General features: G+C 45.3%; 1 protein-coding gene and 1 long non-coding RNA gene across 3 annotated transcripts in view; one reads left to right on the top strand and one right to left on the bottom strand.

Annotated features, from left to right (window-relative positions):
• Window positions 1-16,755, bottom strand: part of LOC138566230 (G-protein coupled receptor 22-like) — a 1,714,615-nt gene that overhangs the window by 1,426,442 nt on the left and 271,418 nt on the right. The window lies entirely within an intron of this gene.
• The window catches only part of LOC138566229 (uncharacterized), a 48,528-nt gene that overhangs the window by 836 nt on the left and 30,937 nt on the right, over window positions 1-16,755 (top strand). The window lies entirely within an intron of this gene.

Genomic DNA, 16,755 nt, shown 5'->3' with positions numbered 1-16,755 from the left:
AAGGGCGTTATAAAAGAACTATTATAATTATATTAGATGGCTGAGACCTTGCTCCCAAACACGTGACTAACAAATCTCAAAGCTCCCAGAAGATACACGTGTTCATCATAACGCTACGGTACAAGACATCTCTGCCAAGCGTTGCTTAAACTAGTAAATGTATCATGTGGCGTGCAATAAGGCAATACGCTGTTTACTAGGGAGGTTCAGACTATGGCCTGCAGGACTTCCATGCAACCTAGGGCGCATCAAGGCTATGCCAATGGCATTTAGGCACTATACAAATATCACATAAGATTGGCTGCTTTTGAAGTTAGAAATGACAAATGAAATAGACAATAAAGAGGTCAGAAGTTGTGTTGTTTGAGGAGTGGGCTTCAGGACATCCACACCTGCTTTACATTTTTTCATTCTGGCTCTTGTAGTTTTGTTTTTCCCTCACTATCAGCCCAACACTACAAGTCCCAGAATGCAAAGTCCCAGTAGGTAGAGTAAAGGACAAGTCTAGGACAGTTAATGATCGTTAACATGGACTATCTAAGACCTCTACTTATATGTAAACCAGAGAGTAGAGTGCATAGGATGGAAGGCACACAGGGTAGGTCCCATTCCAGGTGGGGAGCATTTAAGGTGAAGCACCCGAGCGACACCCCATCTCGTCCGGTCACCTATCTGCATACACAGTATAAAGATCAGTCAAAGTATTTCAGCATCTGGATTAGTAAAATCCTACCCACGCATACCCTGGGATAGAGGAATAGGCACTCCCGGTGCATTCTGGTCTCATTGGCGCTCATCAGGCGAGGATAGCTCAGCCCAGACGCAAGCCAGGGGACCAGCACTGGTAAAACTAAAATGCTTATCAGTGTTTAGGATTTGTTGAGGAGGAATAGGCACCACGACCTAAAGGGGAGCCCAGTGCTCGACCAACTAACGGCACTGCCCGAGCAACCAATCTAACAAACTTAAAAAGATAAATGTTCACATTCCCTCTGAAGGGACACAAATCTTTAATGCAACGTCCATCTTCCGGTAACTCGTCCCAGTACCCGGCGGCTAAGACTGCACATGATCGCCCAAAAGCGCCTAAGCGTTTGAAGGGATTGATAGAGCTGGCATGGCCACTCTTTCTGGTCAAGGTGGCATGTGCCATTGTAATAGCTAAGAGAGCCACAGAGAGCTCTATGTGTCGTGATTCTCCTTCTTATTAGAGTATTTACTGAGCTCGGGCCTAGCTTCAGGAAGCAACGGAGCGCTGTACAATCATAGGGGGGGCAGAGCAAGGTTAGCAAGCCGAGAAACAAGGGAGCAGGGATCTAACAGGGGAGGAAGGGGGGCAATAGCCAACAATGGATCTACAAGGAACCAGGGGAGGAAACAGCGGGGATCAGAGCCCCCGCTTTCAGGTAAGGTGGGCAGTGGTGAGATAAGAGTCTTAAAGATTATTGTGAGGTTACTGACAGAACAATGCAGCCCTCTAAGAAACTGTGTCATATGACCGTCCATTGGAATATTGGTCATAATAGCACTATATGTCATTCTGCCAGGATCCCTATGGGCTCTGACTTCCACACAGAAGCACGCCTCAACCCTAATCATATTGCCTTTAGAAGCATGCACAGATTCACTGCCGCTGTGTGGAAGTAAAACTCGCACAGATTCACTGCCGCTGTGTGGAAGTCAAACTCGCACAGATTCACTGCCGCTGTGCGGAAGTCAAACTCGCACGGATTCACTGCCACGGTGTGGAAGTCAGACTCGCACGGATTCACTGCCACGGTGTGGAAGTCAGACTCGCACGGATTCACTGCTGCTGTGCGGAAGTCAAACTCGCACGGATTCACTGCCGCTGTGCGGAAGTCAAACTCGCACGGATTCACTGCCACGGTGTGGAAGTCAGACTCGCACGGATTCACTGCCGCTGTGCGGAAGTCAAACTCGCACGGATTCACTGCCGCTGTGCGGAAGTAAAACTCGCACAGATTCACTGCCGCTGTGCGGAAGTCAAACTCGCACGGATTCACTGCCGCTGTGTGGAAGTAAAACTCGCACAGATTCACTGCCGCTCTGTGGAAGTAAAACTCGCACAGATTCACTGCCGCTGTGTGGAAGTAAAACTCGCACAGATTCACTGCCGCTGTGCGGAAGTCAAACTCGCACGGATTCACTGCCACGGTGTGGAAGTCAGACTCGCACGGATTCACTGCCACAGTGTGGAAGTCAGACTCGCACAAATTCACTGCCGCTGTGCAGAAGTCAAACTCGCACGGATTCACTGCCGCTGTGCGGAAGTCAAACTCGCACGGATTCACTGCCACGGTGTGGAAGTCAGACTCGCACGGATTCACTGCCGCTGTGCGGAAGTCAAACTCGCACGAATTCACTGCCGCTGTGCGGAAGTAAAACTCGCACAGATTCACTGCCGCTGTGCGGAAGTCAAACTCGCACGGATTCACTGCCACGGTGTGGAAGTCAGACTCGCACGGATTCACTGCCGCTGTGCGGAAGTCAGACTTGCACTGATTCATTGCCGCTATGCAGAAGTCAGACTGTGCACCGCTGATGGACTGTGGGTCCGTACTGAATTGACTATCCTTCTCGTTTATTTCCTCACGTCTCTCACAAGAAGATCACATTTAAATATATTTTACAAACTGGGTTACGATAAAGAGCCTTTTTTCTAAACCTTGGAGGGCCTTATGTATGGGAAAATGTACCCCCCGCTGTACATTACAAGGATATTGCAAGTCACAGGGGGGTTTTGTGACCAAATAGTCAGCCTCATGCCTTTGTAAGGTCTTGCAATTCCATTGTGACCTGCAATATATTTTTTTGTAGGGTAGGGGGTATTGTATTCCTTATAATATATGGCCACACACTGTCATTCCCTTTAATACCTTGTCTCTTGCTTAATATAATGCAAGAGATATTCCATCGGCTGATATATAATCAATATAGATTCTGTATTTAAAAAAGCAAAAACGCAGCTCCTAATTTGTGGCAGAAAAACAGTTCAAGCAGTTTAATGAAATGTATTGAAAGAAACCTTTATGTTGTGCTTTAAAATAAGTACTAACCTGCAGATTCTTGTCCACATGAGTTAAATTCCAGCAGTCCACATATTAAACATTCTACATAAAACAGTTCCCAAGGAGCTTAAAAAGCTTTAAATGGGTTTAATTAAGTTCTGCTGTGACAGCTGAACTTCTCTCTGCTGGCTCAAGCAGGTGGCATTGTGACATCACAACTAAAGTGTAATCACTGATTACACATCAGTTGGGATGCCATTCTTTTCTTATTATATGTCGGTTATGTTGTCACAACTAGCCTGTAATAAGAACATTATTTCCAGGCGTTTATACAGATATTGCAGTCTGCCGTGTATTATTATCAAGCGGCGGTCGCACACTAGGGAGGGTGATCGCCTAGATCCATAGGAAATCCAAAAATTCTATTGTTAATAACTTTTGACTTGCATGACGGATTTCGGCTGATATTTTCCAAGCAAAAACTTTATCACGGCCCCCCTACACTGGACATTTTGAAATGATTTGTTAAGAAATACAAGAGTTAAAAAGAAAGTAAACAAATATTGTTTTCGGCCTACTCCCATTCATTTTCCCATAGAGAAAAATTACAAAGTTTATCACACTGAAGAGCAAAAAACCACTGGAGGGAATTGGACCAAATAAGTTATAACGTGGACACAAAGCGTTGACATACTTTCCAGGAGAGGTCTGGCATTATTCCGTCCAGTAGATGTGGTTGGGGGTGACCCTTTCTCACAAAATTATAGCTGTATCTCCTGTGATGCGTTACAGCAGAGACGGTTTTCAGAAATGAAAAGCCACCCTTTTTTTTGCTCGATGTAGGCGATTACCGCGGTAATATCAGGGAATGTGAAAACAAAAATTGCAAAGACAGCTATTTGTAGGAGGAAAAAGGTTGAAATTGCATCAAGTTAGAGGTGAAGATGGGAAAAGGGGACATCTTGCAATGTTGACTTGTTGGGGAGGTCTAGGGAGTCAGGTTACAGTTTGGACGTTTTCGCAGTATTGGGGAATTACGGGAGAATCTCAAGAGATTACTGCAGTAATAATGGAATACGTGCTCGGAAACTAAAATGCATCACACAAATCAAAGAGACAAAGTGAGTAAAGGGAGGGGGTCAGGGAGGTAAACATCAATTGAGGTGGGTGTGGAGACCTAGAGAAAAGGAAGGCAGCACATGGGGAGTGCTTGTGAGGATATGTTTGAGCATTATTGCAGTAATTGGCACAAGATTACCATGGTAATTACTGCCAGACTATGGGGGAATGGACACTGAGGAAATAAAATGTAGGGGGGACATCTGTTGTGATCACATCTACTAGGCAGGGCGAAATGGGTCTTTGTGCCAGTGGCCCTGGTAGTGGGTCCCAAAGAAAGCTATTGGTGCAACATGTGCAGTGACCACAGCCCAAGGCCGTGGCCACTGGCCATGGCCGATGGCCATGACAAGTGGGCTTGAAAGAAACCTAGAATTTTAAAATATATGGTGGGCACGGGTGAAAGCCGTGCTCACTGGCAGGGCTGAAGGACATGGCTATTGGGCCCTAAAGAAACCTGTTGTTCTAACATGTACAGTGACCATGGCCAAAGGCCGTGGATAGTGGCCTTTGAATAAACGATGGTATAACAAAACCCTTACAATTAATCTAAAAAACTTTAGTTAAAGGACAGTTAAGGTGATCAGATTTAACACAACAAAACCTTGAAATTCAGCCGATGTGGGAAGTGATGATCATCTTAACTCGGTGTCCCCCCTGCTGCAAAGCCCATGAGCACATACATAACACATGGGATTCCCATGACGAGCAGAATTAGAGACCGGCACGATAGCTCAGTTGGTTGATTGCTTGTTGCTGTAATCTCTGTGTGACCTGCAGGTTCAAATCCGGGCAAGGCCAAATCAGCCTCTCAACCTTCCGAGGTCAATAAATGAGTATCAATTCCGGGTCGGCATCGCAGCATATCTAGCGGTATTACGTTTTTGCAACTTAATAAAAACTGCAAACAAAAAAAGATGACCACCGTGGATTAGGGAATTATGGGTAGCCCGTCTCCCTTTCCATTGCTGAGACCGAGATGCGCCCCGGGAACACAGTGTTCCCGGCGGTATTGTATGTTTTGACCATACCTAAACGGTTGCACGTACAAAAAGGTCTAAAAATGCTACCACCAAAGGTACGAACACCAAAAGTTGCAGGTAAGTGAAAAAAAAAGAAAAAAGACTGCCGGGTTGTCCCCGGCAACACCTCACTCACTATACTGTGTGGTATAGTGAGCGGGGTGTTGTGGGGACAACCCCGCAGCACACCCACAAAAAAAAAGGAAAAAAAACAGGGGCTGCGGGGGTGTCCCCCGCAACACCTGCTCACTATACTTTACAGTATAGTGAGCTGGTGTTGCGGGGGAAACCCCTGCAGCCCCCCTAACAGAAAAACAAAAGGGCCCTGCAGCGCCGGTTCCCGATAACGGAAGTGAAAGGGAACTGGCGCTGCAGGGACTCAGCGTGAAGAAAAAGTTAAGTGGGGTTTGTTTATGTTGGGGGTGTGGGTGGGGGTGTGTTGAGGGTGTGGGTGGGGGGGTGTCATGGGTGTGTTGTGGGTGTGGGTATGTACGTGTGTTCGCATGAGAAAGGTGCAAACCTTTGGTGGTTCGCACCTTTCTCATGCAAATTTACCTGCCACAGGAAAATCAACTGCGGTCAGATCACGTAGCTGGCGAGGGACAAAGTAGTGTAAGGTAAGTGGGTTTAGGATGGGTGGAGGATGTGTAAATTGGGGTTGGGGGAAGGAGGTAAAGGGGGCTAGGAAGATGGCGGCCTTTTGCTTACGAGGAGGTTCGGAGCGGGGACTTTACCCACCTGGGAGGCCACCATCCTCCACACCGCCGGGTGCTTATACCCCTTATCCATTTGCCAGACTAAATGATAGCCTTGTAGACTCTAAGTTGTGGGTCTGTAGCCTACGGTTCTCCAGTTGTTTTGGACTCCAACTCCAGTGATCCCTCATCATTGCTGGCTAACGCTGATTGGAATTGTAGTTCAACACATCTGGAGGACTGAAAGTTTCAGACCCTTCTCTAAGTGGTGGGGCTTTGCTTGTTCGTGACCATGTGGCGCCAAGAATAAAGTACTTTTGAATGCACTCCTGTGACACCTTTTTGTAGTTCCTCCCGGCTATCCTTCCAAACAAATCTGTAGAAAGGCCCTGAACTTGTTTTCTGAAAATCAGCAGCACTGATCAGTAATGGCAGCTCCCAGTCACAGATTTTCCGATACCAAACCTACAATGAGATGGACCAGGGTATATTCTACCCAGACTGTACTTTCTACCCAGAATGTACTTTCTACCCAGACTGTACTTCTTACTCACTCCTAAAAAAACACTTGTGTTTCTTAACAGATATTCACCTTGGCACTCATTTAGAATATAAATGTTTTTCACACATTTAAAAATATATTTAAACATGATTAAATGTCCACAGCACAATCAGCATACACTTCAGCACATATATCGGGCCTCTCCACAAGTTGGGCGGTATACTGGCGATAAATCTACTGGAATACTGCCCGAATCAATTACCGTTACCGCCACCTGGTCCGGCGGCATTACCTCCAGATCACAAGTGGCGGTGTAAGTCCACGATTTTATCAGTCAATGGGACTCAATGGGGCAGTTTTGGCACAAATACTGTGGCGGTAATTGAGCCGCAGTAATTGCGAAAAAGTCAGCAGAAAGTGGGTGGGTTTACCTCCAGAGTTGTACATGAATCCGTCAATTTTCCACCCTACTCATAGTTGGGCGGTGCGGTAATGCAGCGGTACCGCTATTACTGCTGCATTTTTGCTGCACCGCCCCAACTTGCGATGAGGGCCACAATGACTTGCCTATTTTCATTTTCAACCATTATGGAAAACATGCCATCCAATGTGGTCCTAAATCACAAAATGTATGCGTATGGTTTAGAATGGAAATACGCAGGCCAGGCTATGTAGATTGTGCTAAGATACTTTGCTGTGCTTTCCAAGGTATTTAGTTGTGTATAAAATAAATGTATGTTCTAAAATGAATGAGTACCTTCTGGGTGGGATTTAAGTGTGCACAGAGTTTCCAGCAGCCAGTGGCGGGGGGAGAGGGGAGCATTCAAGAACTCTCTTTGGTCTTACTCCCCTGGACGGATAGAGTTGCTGCTCCAACCTCTTCCCAAATAGGCCCATGAACAGGACTGGAAAGAGTGACTGATTGACCAAAGTAACAACACCATCTGTTGTCACGGGTAGTATAGCTCAGTAGCAACACACTCGTTTTGGAAGCAAGACGATGCAGATCAACGCAGGGTCGAATCCTGGGTCAGCTTCGAATCCCGGGTCAGCGCTTAGAAACCTCTTCGGAATTAAGTGTGTGCGTTATAAAAAAATTATTATAATTATAAGTCTCCAGGTAGATGACGGTCCAACTTAAAGTTAAGCCATGGTTATCATTGCAGTGATATCTGCGTCTTCTTTGAAAATCCTGCATGGTCAAGTTGAAACTCAAGCTCTGGGGGGATGGGGAAGAGGCTGAGTAGGAGGGATAGGGGTTATGTTTGGATGCTAAAAGACTAAAGCGATGGATGGATGGATGGATGGATGGATCTCATGTTGTCAGAGAGAATGTTGTTATTTAAGTGAGAGAGTGTTTGTGGGTAAGGGTTCTAACTCAGACAGTTAACCAGAGAGACACTTTGATCTACAGCACACAGGGAGATGGGTGGGATTTAGGTATATGTTGTCACCCCTTGTCTGTCCTCTTCAGAGCCCTCTGGTCCCGACCTCATACATAACAGAAGATTGTTGTTGGGTGGACCCAGGATTGGTTCATTAAGGGAGGCTCAGATTGCACCAATCACTGGGGCCCATTTGGCTTTAAAAGATGGCTGAACCCCTCACTATTCAGATCTTGTAAAGACTCCACAAGGAGTAACAAGGAGGACTCATTTGGACCCGGGCTAAAGGTACAGTCTACCTTACATCTTCCGCCAGTGAAGAAAGGCCAGGAATTCCAAGCGGAAAACAAGATCCCTCCTCTAAACATCTCCTAGGGATCAGAGGGAGATACCAGACTCAGAGGACCCGTCAAGCAGCTCCAGAACCGGTACCCAGCCAGCACACAGCGTCCCCTACTAGGTTGTGCCGGCAAGCTTTCTAGGTGGGAAGTGCCTAAGAGTTGCTGGACAAAGGACAAGGCCGTTGCCTGCAATCATTATCCTGAGATGTGGGACATCCACCTTGAAAGGACACAAGCCCTGCAAAGAAGCTAGGAGGAGTGCCACACAAGCATCATCCTACGTCCAACTTTTAAGGACATTTTCGAGACAGTCGAGTCCTCGAACCGCAACCGGCTGCACCGCTGACTGTTTTCACACCGCCATCAAAAGAGCCATCTGATCCACCTCGACAAGCATTCCAAAGCCGCCAACCAGCACAGAGACAACGATTCTTGGCCCCAAGACGCCACGCCGGACAACCTGCAGACGTCTGTCCAGCCTCGCTTGCCGAACTGCCTGCTGCCTGGTACCCACAGCTGTTTCCCGCCACTAACTCTGTCTCAAGAGCTGCAAAGTGCCCTGGAACCACCTCGATGCTGTCTAGCACCAAGAACTTCTTCAGCACCAGGAACATTGTGGTTCAGCCTCCCTGGTCCTTCTCTGAAGGCCCCCAGAGACAGTTATGACCCTTTCCCCCTTTTTTGCTGGAACCAAATAACCTTGAGCAGTAAGACTGATTACTTTTCCAACTACCCTCCAGTCAGTATCCAGAGTGCATCCCTTTCCTTCGTGAAACTGCCTGTCCTCTGTGTTCCTTTACAGGGTGGGTCATATTTGTAGTGTTCTAGAACAGTCTGTTGTAGTAATAATAAAGTAGATATTTTTATACAACCTTGACTGGACAGTCCCTTTTATCATTGGGTCATAATTGTATTTTTGCTGTGTTGCAACTAACCAACGATCCACAACCTTGTGGAGAGAAGCCTACTGTTCCATCCACGTTACCAACATTGGACAAGGAGGTCTTATAATTCACTTATATTCCAATCTGTTTGGATCCCCTTTGGTGTACTAGACGTGTGGGGTTCATTGATGGTTTAGAAACCGATATTCACCCCATGACCTCTGGTGCCCCAGAAGTTGATTCATCACAGATATACTGACCGAAGAGGAGTAAGATGAGAAGCATGGAGGCGAAGGAAAAGAGTAGAACAGTAGTCAATTCAAGAAAAAATGAAGGATATAATATGACGTTTGTAGCCTGAAAAGAGAAGAACGGATAGGCCCCACAAACGTTAAAGAGAAACAAATGACAGGTGGGAGCAGTGGTTGATATATAGGAGGAAAAGGAGAGCGAAGAGTCAAAAGTAACACAGAAATTTGAAGCAGGTGGGGAAGAGGAGTGGGAAGAGTAGAGGCAGCACAAAATAGAACCTCAGTCTTAATGGGGTTTAGACCGATATTGTGGGAGGACATTCAGAATTGGATTGCTGAGAGACAATCTGATACCGAGGAGTGAAGAGAGTTAGTAAAAAAAGGAAGAATTTGACTACATCACCTCGATCCTCATCGAGCTGCACTGGCTCCCACTGCAAGCCCGTAATATCATCTTAAAATCCTGCTGTATCATCTACAAGGCTGTCATCCTGAAGTGCCCAGGCTACCTCACTGAGAAACTCAGCATCTCTGCAGGCCTGTAATCCATCAGAAGTAAGGACATGTGCAGACTTAAATGAATACAGTGCAGGAAGGAAAGAACCAGAAGACAGGCCTTCGCTGTCAACGCTCCATGACTCTGGAACCTCCTCTCTGTCAATGTCAGACTTGCCCCATCACATCTACAGTTCAGGAAAGAGCTAAAAACCTTCCTCTTCAAGGGATGTCTCCTCCTTAACACCTCTCCACAATACCTGAGACTCGGTGATCTGCTCCCCACTGTCCAGCCCCCATGCTGCCAATTTCCCACCCCTGTTAGCTCCCCGCTCCTTTTTTCTCTGCTTCCATCACAGTGTTCTTCCGTTGCTTTTTGAAGCTAGGTCCGTGTTCAGTAAATCTCCCCATAATAATACATATTAATAATAAAGGAAAGATAGATTTCGATGTCATCCGCATAAAAGTGACAAGATAAATTGAAGCATCATTTGAGAGCAGAAAGAGGAATAGTATAGAGTTAAAATACTAGAGGAATTAGTACCGAACCTTGAGGGACACCATAAAGAAGAGGTTGTGGTTGACTGTACATCAGACTATTGGGGATTATAACGACAAACTAGTGAGAGGTCTCCAAGTCCTGGCTGTAACTAAAGGATGAGAAAGGATGAGAAATAGAGGTACCAGATCAGCAAGTTCCACTACTGTCCTGTCTTGTTCTGGTCTGAGGAATCAGATATATATTGGGGGGTCATTACAAGGATGGAGGTAGCCATGCCACTATTTGCGGCATGGCTACGCGCATACCGCATACCATACCGCATACCGGGTTCACTGAATGGGGAAATACCGGGCCATTCCAATCTTGGAGGACCCGGTATTTCCCCATTCAGGGAACACATACCCATTCCCATTCGAGGCCCCATAGGGCTCAATGGGAATGGGGACCATGCAAACAACGGGCCCGTTAACAACGGGCCCGTTGTTAGCATGCTGGTCCTTTAGCGGGTCCCGCTAAGGGCGCCTGGTAAAACCAGGCTCCCTTAGCGGGACCCGCTAAGTGACCTCATAAAGCAGCGGTAAAGGGTTGACCGCTCCGGCACCTATATCGGCGCCGTTAACTCCTTACCGCCAACCTTGTAATGACCCGCATTGACTTTCAACACTCTTATCCTTCTTCATGAGAACTCAGCCCTCGTCTCATTTTAGTGTGTGTTTTGCTCTCTCCTGCTTCACTCATTTCCAGTCTGGCTCAGTTAAAGGCTCAACAGACCTAGATAAGCAGAGATAATAACGTTTTGTTATGTTGGACTTGGCTGCTCAATGGCAGAGGCACCTACAGGCCGACTGTTGTCACGTACATGGTAAAGCGCTAAGGAGAGGGACTGGACTAAGTAGCTCATCGCAAACATGCCTTTCTGTGTGTATCGAATCTATGATGTTTGTTCGTGGAAATTTGCTCGAGGCCCATTTGTTCGGAATGCTGTACGTTTGTTTACACATTTTCTCACAAGTAAAATGCGAGGGAAGACCCCTGCAATCCCTCCACACCCCCCCCCACCATAATTAAATACTAAACCCAACCCCCCATACATAGCTGTGAGGAAATATGTTGACAAATCTGCAAACTAGTGGGCAATAACGGTGTGTGTATCCATCTGCGTGAACAATAGTGCAATGCAAAGGGATACACACCGCGCAGAGTGCTGTGCACATGCACCACAATGTGGGGGAGGTGGTAGATAGCATGCCCATCTACAGAATGAAACAGAAGCTGCTGTGGCTTCCTTGCTCTCAGTCAGTGATGACATCATGTGGGTTGAAGAGACTTTCACAAAATCTGATTGTGCACTACCCTCTACCCCTGTGTACAACAGGGGCCAGGTTACAGAAAGCTTGCACGGTATTAGCACTAGGGAAAAATGTTCCCTATTTCTGAAAACACTAGGGCATATTAGAAAATCATTGCACCATGACAAGTGCAGTTTGGAATGTTACAAGCAATAGGGCAAAATGTGCCATAGTGCAAAAAAGATAAATTTAACTGCATTTTTGCACAAGGCCAAAGTTTTTCATACTGCTAATACAGAACGGCATTAGAAATATGGCAAAGTTTGCCCTAGTGCTAATACTATGCGTGTTTCTGTAATCTGGCCCAGGTGTACACATATGAGCACGTTCATGTCCCTTTTCTACTTGGCCATACCATTGCCAGCACAATAAATTAGAAAATGTGAAAAACTCCTCTAAATTCAAATTGAAGTGTAAAAAAACTGGGCTCTACAACTTCCTCAACAAGTGGCGTGCCACCTAACAGAGAGGAAAGTGAAACCCTTTATCCAATGGTCTCATTTTATTCTTCTAAATGGAATGAAATATCCACCTTTTTATTTTATTCTCCCACACCTTTGATCCTGTGGCCACATTGTTCCTATAGTGTCTGCCAATATAATGAGGGACTCTTAATTTAACACAATCAAACCTGACATTTGGATCCCATATACTGTTTTATATTTGTGGGTCGTCTTGAAATATCCGGCTACAAAACCATTTGGATCACATTGGTTTCTTGATGGTGCCCTCTTACTAAGAACACTCATAAATCTGAAAGGTAGACCTGTTTCAGCCGGGAAGATGTTAATAGCATTCATCAGGACCAAAACTACAGTTTATTTATGTTTGTCTAGGTGTAAGTGGTGAATTAACTGCGCGCAAAGTGTGCTTTCTTGCCACTCTTTGCACCAAGTTCATTTACTGCCCGGGTCACACCATTTATTTGCCATTATTTGACCCTACAGCAATCTCGCACTTCCAACGACATTCCTCGTGTTGAATGGAGTTTAACTGAAGTCCAGAATTGAGCTAAGTTGACAGTGGGTCTCTGCTCTATGTTTACATGTATTTCCATCCCTGGGGAACCTATGACTGTGTTCACATAGTGCTTTGTGTGTACCACATGGGATCCTAACTAACAATCAGGTTGCATTTTAAAAAGCATACTCATAGTGGCGTAATAGGAGCAAGGAAGGATTCGTTTTAAAGTTTTTGCAGTTTCTGAATGTTATAAGAGAAGAGGAAGGTCGATCAAAAATGGATTTTGGCCAACTTACAATTGAACCAGTAATAATACCTTTTAAATAAAAAAAGTAAAGCATACCCAGTTTCACTGGGTAGCTGCAAAACAGTACTGTAGAAAGCGGCGAGTGACACTGACAAGACTGCATCTAATTTTAAATTGTTTGATGCTAAGTAATCAATATGTGATGTTTTCAACAGATGTCCGTGAGATCACCAAATCCACTTGGCCTAAAGGAGAAATTGACAAAAGTTTTTTTCTTCAAGCTTTATTTTTTTATGGGTGGGGGCCTCACCCCCCTACCTTATCCTATCCCCTCACCCCACCCCATCTATGTTTTAAAATGTACCTACTTACCTAACAAATCCAAAGAAAAATAAAATCGATCATTTCTGACTAGGTGTATTCGGTGAAATCTATGTTATCGGTTTTTAACCCCTTTAAAAATCCGTGTAATCCAGGAACAGCATAGTGGTATGGTATGGCGTAGTTAGCATATGTAAACTATAATGACCTGATTCCAGACAGGTCATACACCCTGTTTCAAAGGCAATAGTCCTTCCGCCAGTGGTAACTCATTGAGTGAGTCGCACTAAGGAGACGTACATCTTGGTAGCACGTTGAAAGGACGTTTGTGACAAGCCCCACCCCCCTCCAATCCTGTAAGACCCCTGAGCAAGTCACTCTGAACTGCTTGTGCTAAGCAGTAACTAGAAGGGAATGGAGACCTTCACACAGAGGTTAGTTTCACTGGCCCATGCCCCGGGGCAGAAGGTGGAAGCATTTTCTTTGGGTATATGATAGCAAATGATTCTGTCGCAAAACCTCCAGATTATTTGTGGAGTTCAGGTCTGGCACCCTAAAGGGTGCAAAATTCACCTACGGTTGGAAAACTCCTAATTCTGAAATGTGCCCGCTGTGTGACACTGGTGCGGAGACGATTTGAAATTGTCTGTTATTTTGTGATTCAAAGACCTGAGGAGATTGTATCTGTTACCATTGTTTAAGAAGGCCCGTGTCAATTGTGCAACAAAAGCTTTGCAACTGTGCCAATCGACCGATAACATTAATGATGTATATTCTGTGACAAGGTTCATTTAAGAGCATGGTCTTGTAGGAAGTACCTGATTGGGCGATCAAATAAGATTGATTCTTTTTATCCTGTTTTTATCCTTATTTTTTTAGATTGTATTTTAATGTACATTGTATTAGTTTATGGGTATTTTAACAGCAAATTGAACTAGTATATGATGGAGTGATCTTCTATGAGACTTTTAATGTTCATATTTTTACATTTCGTATGTATAATCTTTGCATTGAATCATGTACATCGCCTGTGTGTATGTGAAGGACAATTCTGTGGAATAAAGTATTATGATCTGAATTGAACTCTAGATTGTACAGTTAATACACAGTTACATCGCACACGGGTGGGACATTATCATTCTATTGCAAACCTCTCCCTAGGTTAAGCAGTTAAACCAGAGATACATCACACACTGATAGGACACTATGGTTCCATTGCAAACCTCTAGGTTAAACAGTTAAACCAGAGATAAATCACACACTGATAGGACATTATTGTAGTATAAACATATACATACATATAATTTCTTTCAAGAACTTTACACAAAACATTTGATATACAATCAACAATCAATCAATCGATCTTCACAATTCAGAATTTCTTTATATCAGCGTAATATATATATATATATATATGTGTGTGCATGAGTAGGTAGATCAACATCTGTACTGCTAATAACATTCACAGTCCATTTTGGATCCCTGATCAGATTTCAATTTCTCGTCAATGTCTCCAAATATAGCAACGTAATGCTCATGTAACAATGCAGTCAATACATTAACATTCCTAATATTCACAATATCCGCAATATCCACAATTCATAATATTCGGATTTTAAAAACCTAAAAGCTATATACACACTACGTCAAAGGTGACCCAGGTTTCCTGCAGAGCGAACATTTCACATGCTGTGAGGCAATCCCGTGTCCCACCTTGTTCGTACCAGTGGCCAAAGCCCCTAGTATTCCAACTAAGTGTGGTGATATTTCACTTGGGGGAGGGTGGCACTTTTGGGTAATCATGGGCTGCAGCCATTGCCCGTCTTGGGCATCCTCAATATTCCCAGTCACTGCTCCAGTTGTGCACTTATTGGGTAATTCAGGGACCCCTCGTGAGCACTTACACTCAATACACTTCCCCGGACTAACCTCCTCCTGCACTGGAATAGCCAATGCAAGGCCCAAGTGCACTAATGACGATTGATGAGACCGTATTAGAACCGCTTTCCCCGGTAAACAGCAATGCACCTTAGTTACCTTCGGGTGCTGATGCCGGAGTGGTTCCACAAATTTAAAATCCCCCGAATTCATGATTCTTAACGATGGAATATTATTACAGTGGCAACGTCGTGGACCGATTAAGTTGGCGTGCATTCTTGGTGTCACCCCCTTGCGTAATGGTGAACTTTCTGGTGTCTGAAACAGCCAAGGGTACCTTGCCAGGAGGCTGCTGTTGCTCGGGTAGACACACAGGTTTTCATCGAGGAGGGATTTCATTATTTGGGACACCAGTGTTGATCGGAATATTACTGATGCTACAATCATTAGGAAGGGGCGGTGCCTGGTCCTTTCCAGGGACTTCCGCCACTAGCCAACTTGTTAACGTGTCCACTGATTGCGCCGTCCTCCGTTTTTTTATGGACACTCTTTTACGTAGCTTTTTGGAGAGTGTGTTTTTCTCCAGGCGCAAAGTGGAGGGGTCCAGGGGGTTGAGCATCCAAAGAGTTATTCCAAACTTCGGGTACGGCCACGTTCTTTCCCAATTTTTGGTTTTTAGTTTGCAGTCTTTTAGCCAATCGCAGCTGTTTCCTGGATGGAAAAAAGTGTGTAGGGCTCACCCCCCCTCTCTAATAATCGAGGGGACACTATCACCAATCTCCAACTCGTCAGTAGATAGGTCCAGTGTCCGCGATGGAGGGGCACTGGGGGAACCACCCACAGAATGCCCATTTCCATTCACTGTCGGCTCCCTAGAACTTAAAGGGTGCTGGGCCCTCCCTAGGCCCATCTGACCAATAAGTAAGTCGTTCCATGCGGCTGTGGACGATCCCTGTTTTTTCATATCTTCGTGCATTGCCCCACAGAGTTTTAGCAATATTTTAACAGCGAAGTGCAATATGACAACAGTGCTTCCTAGTCATTGCATCGACTGCCAAACCGTCGAATGCCATACCATTGAAAAAAATGCATCGAAAAAAAAGCATCTAATCCATTTTTTTTTTAATGCGGGGGTTCCCCCTCAGCCCACTTTTTTAACCTTTAAAACCCGATTAAAACAAAACCCTTTACTATTTAAAAAAATGCATTCGATGCTTTTTTTCGATGCATTTTTTTCAATGGTATGGCATTCGATAGTTTTGGCAGTTGATGCAATGACCAGATAACCACAATAGTCTGTGGGGGGCCTGGAGTATCGTAAGTGCTGTCATTTTCTGATTTTCTGGAACAGAGTCAGGATTGGCCTCGGTCTCATAAAGCAAATTAGGACTGGCCGATAACCTCTGTGCGCAAGATGGTGGTAAAGGGAGCAGTGAGATTTGAGGGACTGGACCACCGATGGCAGGTGGTGAAGTAGTAGGGGCCAAGGTAGAGTGTGGAGGGGGAGCGAAGAAACTCTGCCCTCCAACCCCTAAAACTGGGAGTCCCACATCCAGAATGGAACCAGCATTTACTTCCATCTGACTTGCAACCGAGACCACCTGCGGACGCAAGTCCCTAGGCTCACAGTTTGGTGCGACCGGCGCTGCACTATTTTGTAACGCGTAGCACAGATACAGAAGGGAATCGTTATCCAAGTCCAAAGGAGTAGAGCTCATATCATGTTCAGGCAAAGCCTCATTTTCAGGCAGTGGTGGTGTGTTAGGAACAGC

Source organism: Ambystoma mexicanum, chromosome 2p, assembly GCF_040938575.1.
Source record: "Ambystoma mexicanum isolate Mex_15411 chromosome 2p, UKY_AmexF1_1, whole genome shotgun sequence".
Taxonomy (NCBI): domain Eukaryota; kingdom Metazoa; phylum Chordata; class Amphibia; order Caudata; family Ambystomatidae; genus Ambystoma; species Ambystoma mexicanum.
This window is presented reverse-complemented; position numbering and strand designations above follow the sequence as displayed.